Source organism: Carassius auratus, chromosome 3 (assembly GCF_003368295.1).
Source record: "Carassius auratus strain Wakin chromosome 3, ASM336829v1, whole genome shotgun sequence".
NCBI classification, from domain to species: Eukaryota; Metazoa; Chordata; class Actinopteri; order Cypriniformes; family Cyprinidae; genus Carassius; species Carassius auratus.
This window is the reverse complement of record NC_039245.1, coordinates 607093-622529: the sequence shown is the minus strand read 5'-3', so window position 1 is coordinate 622529 and position 15437 is coordinate 607093. Positions and strand designations below refer to the sequence as shown.

The 15437-nt window shown below is 38.0% G+C and overlaps 1 protein-coding gene across 1 annotated transcript in view; it reads left to right on the top strand.

Annotated features, from left to right (window-relative positions):
• LOC113042461 (noelin-2-like) overlaps window positions 1-15437 on the top strand; it is a 55216-nt gene that overhangs the window by 13086 nt on the left and 26693 nt on the right. The gene's annotated exons all lie outside the window — the stretch shown is intronic.

Genomic DNA, 15437 nt, shown 5'->3' with positions numbered 1-15437 from the left:
GTTCCATTATTTATGTTCTTAACAGACACTTTCCTGCCAAAGCTTCACATAGCACAAAATGTGCAAATACAGGGAGATGAGTAAACCAACCAGACATACAAATTAAACAATATTAATTTCAAATGCATCATGCATTGCAAACTAAGAAATACCAACTAATAGATAACGGCCTGAAATAGCACAATAAGTATTCAGTCCAGAGCATCCAGACTCAAGAACAGTTTCTTACCACAAGCAGTCAGACTAATGAACGGCTGTGTCTTACAGATATATAAATCTGTAATAGAAATTGAATATTTGGGTGTATTTTAAATTGCATTTGATTTATTAAGTTTCCCCAATATCCAGAGGATATCCCATACAGCCTGGGGGAGGGGGTGCATTCGTGTTTACAAAGGGGGCTAGACATGTCCTTAATGTCATCATCCTCCAGGAATTTACATCACTTTTAGCAATATTAGCAATGGATTCTGTGCTATTACATTGTTTTTCCCACTTCAGTCCTGTTTGATAAACTCCCAATCATTGAGCAAAGACTTTAGCTGGAGATTTTCTTGCCATAGTGTAAATAATATAATAAAAAAAGTTCAAATGACTAACCTTGATATATTTTAGACGTCATCTATTTTATGATTAATGTCATTTATGTATTTTAAACCATTTTAAAAAACTGTTCCTTAAATTATAACACAAGCGGTCATTTCTGCTGCTGCTGTGTCTCCTCTCCTGCACATTTTACATCGTTCTGTTTTACACACAATGTAGGAATGCAAGACAAATCAGTTAAATCAGTGCTGAGTAGAGGAAGAGTGTGTAGATGTGCTGAATTCATAATCCTGCTGAAGGCATTCTAGAAAAAAAATGTGAGTGAATAGAAAGAGAGAGAGAGAGAGAGAGAGAGAGAGAGAGAGAGAGAGAGAAATAATGGCAGAAGTTGGAAAGAATGTGCCTCTGGGGTTATTATCTTAAACATCCTTATTAAGAACAGAGCAATAATTAGACCCCTATCACTCTGTCACTTTGATTTTATCTTGCTGAATAGCACTGACACTCCTTACACTTTGAGTTTAATTAGAATCACATCGTTAAATCAATACACACACCACAATGGCTCAACAATAGAAAGAGAATGTGTCTTTTTACTGTAGGACACACTTTACTGAGAAGGAACCATTGACAGTGGTGTGTGATGGGCATGTTTCTGAGTTAAAGGCATAGGTTTACCTTACAACAGGGGATTCTGTTTCAAACTCTGCCTGTGTCAATGACAAAATTAAAATGTCTGTATTTGCATTTGGCTGGCTTAAAGCAGATCAGTTTGAACTTGTTCAACAAAATGATTTGTTCATGTCACTTATGTGTGAATGAGTCATTTGAATCATTCTCTTAGCCGATTTGTAAAAACACAGTCATAATACTGTTGACCAGAACAAGTCTTCGTATCTTTTATTTATAAGAGAGCGTGTATAAATCTGCTAAGAGACTCCAGAAAGTGTTTAAGCATCCTGCAAAGGACAATAAAGCAGATCTAAAAAATGTTTTCTTTCTCAGTTTTTATTCATAATTTATATTCAATGTATTTGTTATCAAATAGTGATTCGCAAGTGGAACATCTACTGCCTTCAGCCAGAGTCTGCCTGAGACACAAATGTGTTATTGTATCTTATTTTTACTGTAAGAGCATCACAGCCATTTGTATCTTGAATGCTGAAGGCTTCCAGTGTTATTCGTTTCCAGTTATTTTAGCTGTATAAACATAGTCCATTATGCTGCTGATTGAAATACAAAATGGTATTTGTCACCATAATATTTAAATTCATTATTGTTATCATAACGGCACTCTTTTGGAGTGCATATAGTTCTGGGTTTACTGCACTTTGTTATTCTTCTAGTTTCTTGGTGGTTGATGGCTAATGAAGTGGGAAGTCTTGCACATTCACAGAAAATAACTTACTTCCATGTTGAAAAATTAGGAAGTTTTAAAAAATTTACACAGATTTGTAGAAAACAAAAAACAAAACAAAAATAAATACAATAACATGATTTATTATCTTAGTTTAATGTTACTGTCAAAATGTTGGGATATCTGACATTAGCAACAATTAAAGGTGCTGTAGGGAACTTTTGTAAAAAAAAAATATGTTTTACATATTTGTTAAACCTGTCATTATGTCCTGACAGTAGAATATGAGACAGATAATCTGTGTAAAAATCAAGCTCCTCTGGCTCCTCCCAGTGGTCCTATTGCCATTTGCAGAAAGTCATGCGTTCCCGGTAAAAAATAACCAATCAGAGCTGCGGTCCGTAACTTTGTTTGTGTTCAGAATGTAGAAAAATTTATATAATAAGCGAGTACACCATGAATCGGGGATACAGCGGCGGAGTAACCCAGTACCTTTGTGATTCTTCATAGACATAAACAGAGAGAAGTAGTTCCGGCTACGATGTTCTTCCGCAAGACGCAAGCAGTTCTGTTTATTAACCGCTAGAGCGTCAAAAGTTCCCTACCGCAGCTTTAAAGGGGGGGTGAAATGCTCGTTTTCACTCAATATTCTGTTAATCTTGAGTACCTATAGAGTAGTACTGCATCCTTCATAACTCCAAAAAGTCTTTATTTTTATTATATTCATAAGAGAAAGATAGTCTGTACCGATTTTTCCCGGAAAAACACGACCGGCTGGAGGCGTGACGTGTGGGCGGAGCTAAAGAGTCACGAGCGCCATTAGGCTTTCGCGTTGAGAGCGTTTGGAAGCTGTGACACAGATCCAGAGGCTGAAATTTAACAAGAGCAGCATCAGCAAATGCGTCTCTATGTGGTATGTACTGAAACTTTATATATTTGCTTAGCGGTTTTGGAAAATGACTAAGTTCCACTTTATGTCGTCTTTTTTTTTTTTTTTTTTTAAGCTGTACATGTGGAAAGTGCAGTTTGATGACAACATCGCATGTTGTTTACTTGATGTGCTCATGCACCGATAGCTAAGTTAACAACACAGAGATATTTGAAGCAGTTTTACTCACCCCCTGAGGTTCCAACACACGATCGTGACCCTTTTTCGTTGTGACTGCATTATCCTTAAGAAATAAACTATGTTCAAATCCGTCGTCAAACTGGTCCTTGTTTGTAAAACAAGCATCTTCGAAATGCAGGGAACAAACAAAAACACAACTCCGTTGATGCTCTGTAAAAATAAACTCCATCCACTGGTCCCTTAATGCTGTTTCTCTTGGTAATCTGTGCAGGGTTGTCTTGCCCTGGCAACCAAAAACACACTTCTTTTGTGACTTTTCGCGACGCTCTCGCTCTGATCAGTGAATAGCTCTGATCAGAGAATGTCTCTGCTATACGGGAGCGCGCGCTCTTCCGGCAGAAGGGCCTTAAGACCCATATAAGGAAATTCCACTCCATCTAACGTCACACAGAGCCATACTCGAAAAAAACTTTCCGAAACTTGTGACAAACCGGAAGTGTTTTTTTTGGAACAAAAATACTCCTTCAAACGTACAACTTAATTTTTGAAACTTTGTCCATGTTTAGCATGGGAATCCAACTCTTTAACAGTGTAAAAAACTCAGTATGCATGAAATAGCATTTCACCCCCCCTTTAAAGGAGACATCAGATTAGAACTAAAACTTAATGTTTAGTCTCTCTGGATACATAGACTCACTATTGCTATGTGATTTCAAATATGTGTCTAGAATATCCCTTCACCCTTCATCCAACAGTCAGATCAGTCTAACAAATATTTTTCCTATTATTCAGTAGAATTTCTTGTTTGTTTTTAAGTCATTACTTCTACATTTTTTAAATATTCAACTGACACCATCAACAAGCAGTCAATTCTAGTATATATATATATATATATATATATATATATATATATATATATATATATATATATATATATATATATATATAACTTTTTTATTATTATATTAATATACAACCTATTTAGGCCATAGTCAAATTGTTTATGTAATTTTTAATCCTGAATAATTTTAATTGAACTAATTAACGAAACTGTTAATGTCTGAGTGGATGAGTTGATTACTTTGTAATTAGTCTGTCCATTTCTAAGTTAAATTCTAGGCTAGTTGTAGACATTATAGGTTAGGTTCATCCAATATTTACAGATTGAGTAGCCTATCATTGTGTCATGGAGGTTTCCTTTTCACCTATTTGGGTTTTAATGTTGGACAGTGGTAGTAATTTTTTAATCACCTATATTTAGTAATAATTTTATATTTGCATGGTCAGCTATCAACATCCTTGTTGATCCTGGAAATCAGGAAATATCTATTTTAGGCTTACAATCAGGGTTAGGTGCTTCTACACCCTTGTTAATCAGCTCTCATTTCCCACTGATTTTAGGAATAAACTATGGGTTAGGTTTAGGGGCTTGCCGGAGATAGATTGGGTTAAGTCTATATTTTTGGACAGTAATGTTGACCCAAAATCATCAAAAAATGTTGATCCAGGAACAATCACTGTGTCCTGCCTCCCAGAGGAAACGCCCATGGAGGAGGGCTAGAGAGTGAATTCGAGTATGATAGTGATCCTCTGATTTGATAAACGAGGTGACTGTGATGCATGTGACATTTCTCTGAGATCGAGCTTCAAGGCTTTGTGTCCTGCTGCCAGCCATGTTCTTTGAGCGATATGGCTTCACTACGATCCAGAGGTGCAAGAAAAGCAGTGGAGGAGAGAAAATACTGACACAGAGAGACAAAAGCAGAGATTTGATTTAAGGTACGACAGCATCCAAGCATTACGCTGCATTATGGACGAGAAAATCCCAAAAGGATTCTTGCAAAACAGCCGCTAACACATGTATAGCGTGCATGAGTTGCCATCTTAATTCTGAGCTTGTTGCAAGCAAGGACAGATATGTCAGCACTCTGCCAGACTTGGGGGGAGGTGAATATGTCTGCCGCAGGAGGAGGCCCCCCTGGCCACTCGGATGCCTTCAGAATTCTCCTCTCGCTCTCCACACCTCTCTCCTGCAATCTGCCTCGTGCAGCCGTGGGAGAGGAGAAGGGAGAACTGGAGTCTGACAGGAACAGAGACAGAGAGCATTTTTCTTGTTAGGCTTGCCGGGGATCGATGGTTGCAGATGGGCTCATACCTTTGTTGGGGCTCCAGCTCTCTGGAAAGCTTTATTAAAAATGAGTGACAGAACGGATCCTCTGTCTGTCTTTATTTCTTTAGCGTGTCTGCCACAATCTACGTTAGGAAGATGTAGTCAGACGTGCAAGCTTCTACTGCCTTTGTGCTCTTGAGATCCTAGTTTCACGTGTGAGGACTGTAAATGTTTTTTAGTTATTGTTAAAGGAACAGTTCACCTGAAAATGTCATTTATATAACCTCATATCATTCCAAACCTGTAAGACTTCCTCTCTTCTGAGAAACACATAGAATATTTGCAGAATGTCTGTAGTGCACTTTTCCATTCAACACAAATAAACAGACGCTGGGAAATGACACAAAAGGATCATTAAAAATATAGAAGTAGTTCATTCAGACTTCTAAAGCCTTACGGAAATGTTGATATGTCTCATTCGCTGTTGCACACCATGAAGGGAGTAAATCTCTTCAAATCCCATTACAGAAAAGTTATTCATGCAGACATGTTGAAAAACATATTTAGTAAATCTATAAAATGTTCTGCATTAAATTTAACAGATACAGTACATGCACTTCCTAATCCTCTCACAGATTCATGTGCAGGTTTGACTGGGGTTAGTCATTAGACTAACATATTTAATAAATGTGCCACGCCAGCGCTTCCAGTTCACATGGAACACTCTGAGAAGGTGTGCAAACAGACATCTTTTAATGAGGAAAAATAGCATGAAGTGTTACATAAAATTTATCTTTAGGGCGGACTCAGTTCACATTCCCTGCATTATTCTGAATGGATTAGCAATGTGATAGCATGCTACGGAAGCAAAGCCAGAATCTCATTGTAATGGACCATGGCTCTTCACCTAAGTGCACTGCTAATACACTGAATAGAATGAAAAGCTACAGGAGTATTTGCCTGGCATTTGAGGAATCTGAAATTGCTGCTAACAACCCTGCAGAAATGACCAGCTTAGAATAGCGTGAGTTCCCATGCCGGATATCACTGGTTTATGTCACTTTTTGATGACTATGCGAACTATCCTCTTCATCACATTAAAGAGCCTTCTTGTTCACCTGGTTATTTTCCCCTGTATTTTCCTCTTCTTCTTTGAGTTTGTGCAATCATTTAATGGATCAATGAGCTGTACTGTACATGCAGTAACTGAACACCGCCGGTGTGACATAGACCACAAGAGTCCAACAGTAGCTGAAGGATTAGAAGTGGAGTGAATGGAGACACACACTTGACTTACTACCATCCTTGACTGCTTTTTACACTTCATCTTATCTAAATGATCACTTTATCACATTTTTTTTACGCCCACAACTGAAAAACTGGCATGCTAATATATTTCACTCATGTTCTCATTAGTCACTGTCATTTTCTGTCCGGCAGAACATGCAGGTCTAAATGTAACTGGAATTATTTATCAGAAACGAAGCCGGGTGTAGCAATAAACACGTTTCTAAATGCCAAACTAAACACACAAATATGTGTAGAAACCACAGGCTCCGGAGACATCATTCATTTTGAAATGATAGAAGTTTACTCTACACTGCATTCAATTTGGAATCCTTTTTTCCTCCTCAAGAACATTTCCCATTAAGGCGCTGATCTGGGGATGTGTTGTGATTTATACATCCGTAGCTGTTCGAGTAATTACAGCAGCCTCCTCATTAAATTATACAGTCTACATTCACATTCATATCCTGCGGAGAAGCAATCTCTGGAAGAAAGTTCACTTGTATTTCACACCCGAGGCATCTCTGAATCTGCACTGACCCTCACTTCCAAACACCTTTCAGCCTCTTAATGACCATTTGCACCCTCACAGTAGCATCATATAAACAACGATGGTTTAATTAGTGCGATTTATCTATTTCTTTTGCGTTGCCTTAATGAGCACTCAAAAAATGTGTGCTTTTGTCTACTAGGTTCCAGTAGGGTCTTTCTGTGCCAGCATATTGCCAACATGTAGCTCTAAAACAGCGGTAATCTAATTAGTAATTAGTTTATTACGAGCACTTTTATTATTTTTACCACAAAAAAACTGTAGAAGTTTATGGCTGGTTCCTGAAATATCACTAGTCTTTCACATTCAGAGCGCTTGAGAGTGAATACATGTACTGTCCCACAGTCTGAGGATAACATTACTCCTGCGAGACAGAGATTGACACACAATCTTTATGGCACTTGATTTCATCATGTTCGATGTCCTGGAGTAAACATTTATTTTCCATCTATAGGATGCTAGAGGCCACTGAACCATTTTTCAGAATCATATGCACTTATGCAGACATGTTTTACCTAAACGGAATATATCTTTGTTTGTTTTGTGTTTTTTTCTACTGTGCTATACTGTAGGCTAGAAAGACTTGAACACTTTGTTTACTTGTTCCCTGTGACCCTGCTACAGCTAAAGCTTCAAAACAGGTATTATGAGGATACTTTGATGCCAGCTTTACTGATCACTGAGGATTAATTGATATGACAGTTTACATTTACATTTTTGTTTACAATAAGGCATTTTGCAGACACTTTATTCAAAGTAACTTACAAAAGAAGAACAAAAGCAATTGGTCAAGAAGCCAATGATATTTGTAATATACACTGTATATGCATCTATACATGTACAGTATACATACATGTACACGAAGTTTACATACATTTGGCACATCAGGGATTCTGGTATATTTCTTGGCTATGGTATTGTTTGGTTGCAGCTCTTGGCAGAAATAGATAGGAAGAAGATTCGAAGAGAAAAAAAAAATGCTGCCTCTGTTGGCCAGTTGTGAGGACGTTCTTTGGATATGAAACGAACAGATGCCAGAATATAAGACTTTACCTCTTCTAGAAACTGATTAGAAAGGTAGGCGATGTAGATAGCTGCTGGGATTGTGATCAGAGTGATAAAGGAGGTTTTCTAAAGCAGTGGGACCCTTTGGTCCAGTGAAGACCGGCACAGCAAGTTCAGCAGTTTTCTGCTGCGTACACCATCTGATCCTGAGGCTTTGTGGATTTCAGCTTCTTTGTGGAAAACACATCTGAAGGTTTACACAGAGTTTACAAGCTCTGTGTAATTTTAGTTAACTGTCATGCTAATTGCCAATAATGCTACTGGTTCTTTTAACTGTGTGCCGCTTCGGTAAGGAAAGCATCTGGTAAAACATAAATGCAAATGTAATGGGTGGTGCCAGTTTAATGTGATTTAACCAGTAGGAAATGTCAACATGTTTACTGTTTTTGGATCAACATTCCAATAAAAACCAATCAGATTTTATGGTTAGGCTTAGGATCGCATGTAAAGTGAAAGTGAAAGTGAAGTGACATTCAGCCAAGTATGGTGACCCATACTCAGAATTTGTGCTCTGCATTTAACCCATCCGAAATGTACACACACAGAGCAGTGAACACACACACACACCCGGAGCAGTGGGCAGGCATTTATGCTGCGGCGCCCGGGGAGCAGTTGGGGGTTCGATGCCTTGCTCAAGGGCACCTAAGTCGTGGTATTGAAGGTGGAGAGAGAGCTGTTCATGCACTCCCCCCACCCACAATTCCGTCCGGCCCGAGACTAGAACCCACAACCCTTCGATTGGGAGTCCAACCCTCTAACCATTAGGCCACGACTGCTAGAATGTTCATCCTTATCAGCCAATAAATTCCCTTCTATTTCAGGCGTATGTTAGGGTTAGAGATAGGGTTAGGACTATGATTGGTCGCTAATAATGCTGGTCCATGGCAAAAAAAGGAAGTTGATTCAGGAACACATTCTGCTTGGGCAAATCAAGTTGTGTGATTGGGCGTAAGAGACTGAATGTTTCCGTGTCAGAAGGTGGGTCAGGCCAACATAACAGGTGTAGAGAATTGAGTTCACTTGTCAGAAAGAGATTCTCTTCAGTATCTTGAGTGTTACATGCCATCTTTTGCTCTGCTTGGTCATGGCAGCCATTTTAATTGGCTTTAAATATATAATTCTGATATGTATTTGTCTATTTCTGGGTCCCTTGTGAACAACATTATTGGGGGAAATAATAAATACAATTCACAAACTTACCGGGTCCCGGATAACTCACGTGGAAAACTTAATAGATACAGTACATTTTCCTCTGTAGCACTAAATGCTCTCATCTTAAGCAAGTTATCATGCTGGAAGCTGACTTTCACAAATGACTTTTTTTATTTAACTAATAAACTTAATAAACTGATTATTAGGTTCCATGCAAGCACAGCTACTGAAAATAACCTTTTAAGTCCTATTAGCAACAAACACTTGGCTAATGCTGCACATGTGCTTAGTTCGACTGACTAATTGAAAAAAAAAAATCGAGCATAATCACTGACTTAAAATCCCCACTGGGTCATAATAATTTTGCATAATCTTGTCAGTACAGCTGTCACGTGTTACATATGGCCGGGTAATAGCTTTCCAGTGCTTTCTCCTTGGTCTAATGGTTTATAGTCACACAGTTTGAATAAAGATGAATAGTACATACAGTATAGTACATAACTCAAAAGAGCAAGTCAGCAAACAGACTGCATTAATGTAAACATATGAGCTATGACATAAGATACAAAAACTACAGGGATATTTCAGATTATTAACACAATTATTGTTTATTTTAGCTTTAGTATATATTGGGATCCACTTAATAGGTGTCAGATCTAGATTATTTAGGCAGAAGTGAACCCCAAAGAGATTATTTTTTAAACCTGGTTTTGAGTTGGAGTACAGAGAGTACCAACCTGCACAATACAATCCCACCATGTGTCAGTGAGCCGTGACTAGCTTGGAAAATCTCAACATGCAACGTGATTCTAACTTTCAACCACTTACAGGTTAAAAGTTTACTTCCATTTAAACAAAAAATGGCACCATTTAAAGAGAATAAGTCCAGCTCAAATGGGGAGATGCTTTCATTCAGCTTCAAACTGAAAAGCCAATTATTTTCAAAGACAGTGTCAAGGCCAAAGGCAGAAGCGGACAGACAGGCATTTAGAGGACATGCATAACCGTGTGGGGTAACCTCAATTAACAGGCCTTCTTGTGGCCTCGGCTTCTTCTCACTCAGGCTTCAGACACCTAGTTTTCTGTCAGTAATTAGTCAAATTACAAAAACATTTTTTTTTTTTTTTTTTTTGTAATTTCCCACCACAGAACGAATGTTTGATTAGGTTCAGATCAGCAGGAAGGGTCAGCGTGTCGAGTCAGTGTTCACGGCGAATGTTATTCACAGAATTAATCTCCGTGGCTCTGGGTGTAATTGGGTCACTGAGGCACGGAAAATGCGAACGGTGATCATTGTAATCGGTTGTGAGATGAATGTGCACAGCATCATTAACTCAGTGGGGAAGCAAAGCAGTCTTATTCTCACCTAGAAAGACAGCAAGGCTTTCGGCTAGTACGCCACAGCTCTGGTTTAAAGATCTCTTTCTCTTTGTGCCTATTGACTCATCGTGGCATACAGAGGGACTTGTCATAAATAGAACAGGCCAGGATGCTATTGCCATGGCTCTGTGTCCCCTCACAACAGCAGCGTTGAGCAATATTGGCAAAGGATGTGAGGAGAGGAGACTGCTTGGCTCTATTTGCAGTCATGTTCTGCCCTGTTCAGACGCTGTGTGCATGTGTAAGCTGGTGCATGCAAGGTTGGAAAAACATCTTAAATAAATAACAGTGCCATTTTTTTACTCCTTAAAAGGTGAATTCATTTCTCTGCCACTCGTGGCAACAAGGGAAATTGCTGAAATAATGATTGGCTGTATTTGGAACAGCATTCTGTTATTTAGCCATATAAACAGTATGTATAATGTGCAAAATATCCTAATTTTCTGTATGCATAGTATATTTAGATGACCTACTGCATTAGAAGTCTCCCACAGAGCACACTGCGGGAGTGTTGTTTCCCACAATGCAATGCATTCAACTTGATTGAGAGTTTCCAGTAGACAAATGAAACAGAATTCATTTTAGACATAATGAATTATAATTTTAGATTAATTTAGATATAATTAATTGTAATATAATCAATTTAGCTCTACATTATTACTAATTATATTAGATATAACATTAAAAACAGAAGTAGCTATGGATGCACTAACATCATTGCCAATATTGCAATATTGGTAGATTATTGTTATTTTTCATTTAGCATATTGGTTGGGTGTATCAGCAAATATATGATATTTAATAGTTCATGCTCATTTCCCTGTTTTTACATTATTAGATTGCCGTCATCTAAAGCTCACTTAAAGTAAAAAAAAAAAAAAAAAAAAAAAGAAAAACAGTAAATTGAATCTTTATTGAATATCTATTTTCATTATGAACATTATAATGTTGTGAATGTAATTCCTAAATTCACTTGTAATATTTAAAACTATTATCAGTGTATAAAATATATGTATATATATTTTATACACTGATAATATATATCAACGTATAAAAAAAAAAACAGAAACAGAAATACTTACACCGTAGATAACGCTGTACATTAAGCTAGGATAGGGGAAAAAATATTTTAACTTTAAAAAATACACACTTTAGCTTTAAGCATTTACCCACACCCATCACTCATACAAGGAAATTACACACTGGCATCCCTACAGCATCAGCTCTCAAAACCTCTTCTGCAACCAAAGTGCTTCATCTCACAGACCATTCTGTTCCCTGCTGAGCACCAGCTCAATAACGCTGCCATTTTAGACATATTTATCATGGCAAAGGTAACGTTGGCATAAAATAGGAAGACAAGTTTAACCAGCCGATGGCCTCAGTCATCCCTCATTCAGCACTGTCTGTTTGAAGCACATGGATAAATGCATAACATACATCACAGCTGCAATATTTCTCAGAACACATAATGGGAGTTGATGTGTTCAGGGTGCTGTGACGCTGCAAGATCCAGGGCTGGCGGTGCCGGGCTGCATTATTTAACGGGATTTGGGCAGTAGTTACATGCTGGCAGAGGTAAAGTGAGATGGACGTTGCATGTTACGTGCGCAGTGGTCTCTCGAGCAGCCGCTGTAGAGATCACGCTCTTGAGAATCTCTGTTGTAAAATCCCACACGCACAAAGCATTTACTATCCGTACTGATCTGTATGCAACAGATGCGGTTCAGATCTGAGCTGCATACAGATGCATTACAATTGTGATGGTGTGAAGAGGAATCTACTATGATTAGGGGAAGTTCACACTAAAATAAAAATTCTGTTAGTATTTCCTCACCCTCATGAACACTGGTTTTACTGACATGTGGGTGAATAATTATTTTTTGTAGAACTATCGCTTTACAAGAAGGTTCAGCGCTTGCTGATGTGGAAAACAATGCCCTGTGTAGTTTGTTGTGGTTGCACATTGAGAGTGGTGAATATTTGATGTGTTGTTGGCTGAATTCTTTGTGCATGTGCAGGTGTAGGAAAGCATTTACAAGGCAGTGACCGAGGTCTTGGACATGCCGAGCAGACACATTTATTATGGTACAGGTTCTTGAATTGTAAATCGGTGTCCTTGGAGAGGTTCTGAAGCCATTTGGGAAACTCTAGATCTTTACAGCCATCTGCAGGTAGCCAGAAGCACTGCGCTCTGCAGCTGAAGTTAATTGAAATTGTGTGAACTGATTAAAAATGCCCTTTAAACCAGAAGCCCTGAAGGCAAGCACCACGATCAGATTTTAAATGAATGTTTAGCTTGATAAACACGGCAGCCTGCATGCATTTTTAACATGTATGTGTGTGTATATGTGTGCTGTGCATGTCTGCTAATGCGAATGCATTCTTGAGATGTGTGTGTATGTGAGGCCGCGTTAGTGTGTGAGAATATGAGTAAGATCATTAATGAGGATGTGAGCGCTGTGGACAGAAATAGCAGAGTGAGAGACCTGCGGGGCAAGAAGGGAAGAAACTCAACAGCAGCTTATGACTGCAGCACTAAATGCACGGCCGTACGGTTCACATAGAGTTTAAACAGGAATGGATTGAATAATGTCTGCATAAACGAAGGGGATAAAGTTTGGCTGGTTAGCATGGCCCTGCTAGTATATTCCCTAACTAAAAAAACTGGTTACTTAAAAACAGATTTTGCCTCATTGAACAGCTGTGTTTTTATGAAAAACTTCCTGTAGCTAAAATTGTATTATAATATATTCTCATGATTCTGTTTAAGGGGATTATTAAAGGAATAATTCAACCAAAAATGAAAATGTACTGCATCCATTCATTTAATTCATACCAAACTCTCTCTCACATTTCGGTTGTGATGGCAACACACTTAAAGAAAGCAGACATTGCATTTAGAAATATGTTTAACACTCTAAATAAAACTGATGAGCATATTCTGCTGCTGTGTAAATGTAACCATGTTGAGACTCACTCTGATCTCATTTAGATGAAGTAATGATCCTTACTGGTCAGAACAAAAAGCATGTTGCCTCCTTGCTGATTCTACCTGTTCATTCATAGGAGAGATGGGGCCTGCGGCCATCTGTTGAACAACAGCATCCTCTAGTGACAGAACAAGCTACTTGATCATGCAAAACCCAATTACCACAAAAGACCTCATGAAATGTATTCCGTACTGAGAAGGGCAGTTTCGTGTTTACTTTAATGATTAGAAAAATGAGAAGGTTGTTTGTCCTCTGATTACAAAATCAATTCTCACTCTGACACATTTTATGAGGCTATAAAACGCAGGCCCAGAGTAATATACTGTTGCACTGGAGAATACAGCAAGTGCTAAGTACATCTGACAGTATTTGGATACTCAGTGTATTTCCATAACTAAATAACCTCAGATGAACTGTCAGCATCTCTGTCTTATATTTAAAAAAAAAAAAAAAAAAAAAAAAAAAATCAACAATCACTTCACAGACAGCAGAGACACATGGAGGCTGTGGCAAGCCATTCAGACCTGTGCTGATGACACATCCCTCCCGGATGCACTCAACCAATTTTATTCACGGTTTGACATGAAGAATGACACACCTGTTTCTATGTATCTCTTTCCACATGTACAGTATTATGTGAAGCATTCGTACAGTTTGTATTTTTTTAGTTTATGTACAGTAAACATTGATGTATAGTTATAGTAAAAATATTTTATAGTCAAAATCTGTCAGTAGGTTAGTTGTTTAAAGGTTTATACTATTTAACTTCATTTTTTTATGTCTGTATTTATGTAGCATTGTGGTCCTGTGAGGCACAACATTTTGTTCCACTGTATGTCCACACACATGTAGCGGAATGACAATAAATCTCAACTTGACTTGACTTGATAAAGAAGGCTGAAGTAGCTTTGGTGTAAACCTTCAGTTTGTGATGTTATTGCACTCAGCAGGGTGAAAATGATACCTTAAAAAAAACAACCTTCACAGTGAAACATTGTTTTTGGGGTCATTAAAATGAAACAGGGTTGCTTGCTCTCTCTTTGCAAGTAAAGCTTGTGAAAGCTGTGGTGTTAGATTTGTGTTGTGACAGTTGCAGATCAATTTTACTGATTTTTACATGTATGCATGTGGCGGACGCTTTTATCCAAAGCAAAAAGTGCATTTAGGCTCTACATTTTATCAGTATGTGTTCTCTGTGAGTTTAAAACCCATGACCTTGGCATTGCTAGCACTAGGCTCAACCAGTTATAGTTATACACATGCTGTATATGCTACTCTGTGGTAAAGATGAAAATTCTATGCATGTTCAAATGTCTTTAAACCTGATGTGTATGTAAGTGCACATGGGATTTGACTGTTTTTGATCTGATTGTTGATTGTAGCATATACAAATTTCAGACTTCCTCATAGAAGGTTATTGCAGGGTCTACTTGTACCGTGCCTCTGGTCATTTTTAAAACTTTAATACCCCCATTTATTTTAATTATATGGTCATTCTGCCAAACATATATTGAGTTCTACAGAAGATAGATAGTCATACACACACACACACACACACACAACAATCTGAGGCAATGATTTAATTTTGGGTTATATGTTTACAAGTAGCTTGTTGCTAGGGAAAAAATAATTATTGATGATTTTATAATCTCTAAACGCTGGTTTCCCATTGACAGTCCATTTTAGTGTGGTTTATATTACTGAGAACAGTGTAACCTTTGGATGCCTATTTATGTGACACAAAAACAAACAAAACAGATCGCTCTGGAAACCTGGCAGCCAACAGACTGCGACTAGATTAATGTACAGTATACAGATGGAGTAAGATACATGTGTATCTATGTTATACTGTATAAGATGTCAGGTTTGCCAAGTACTCCTGCCTGCCAGGCAGTGCCATGCCAAACACTACACTAGAAAAAAAATGA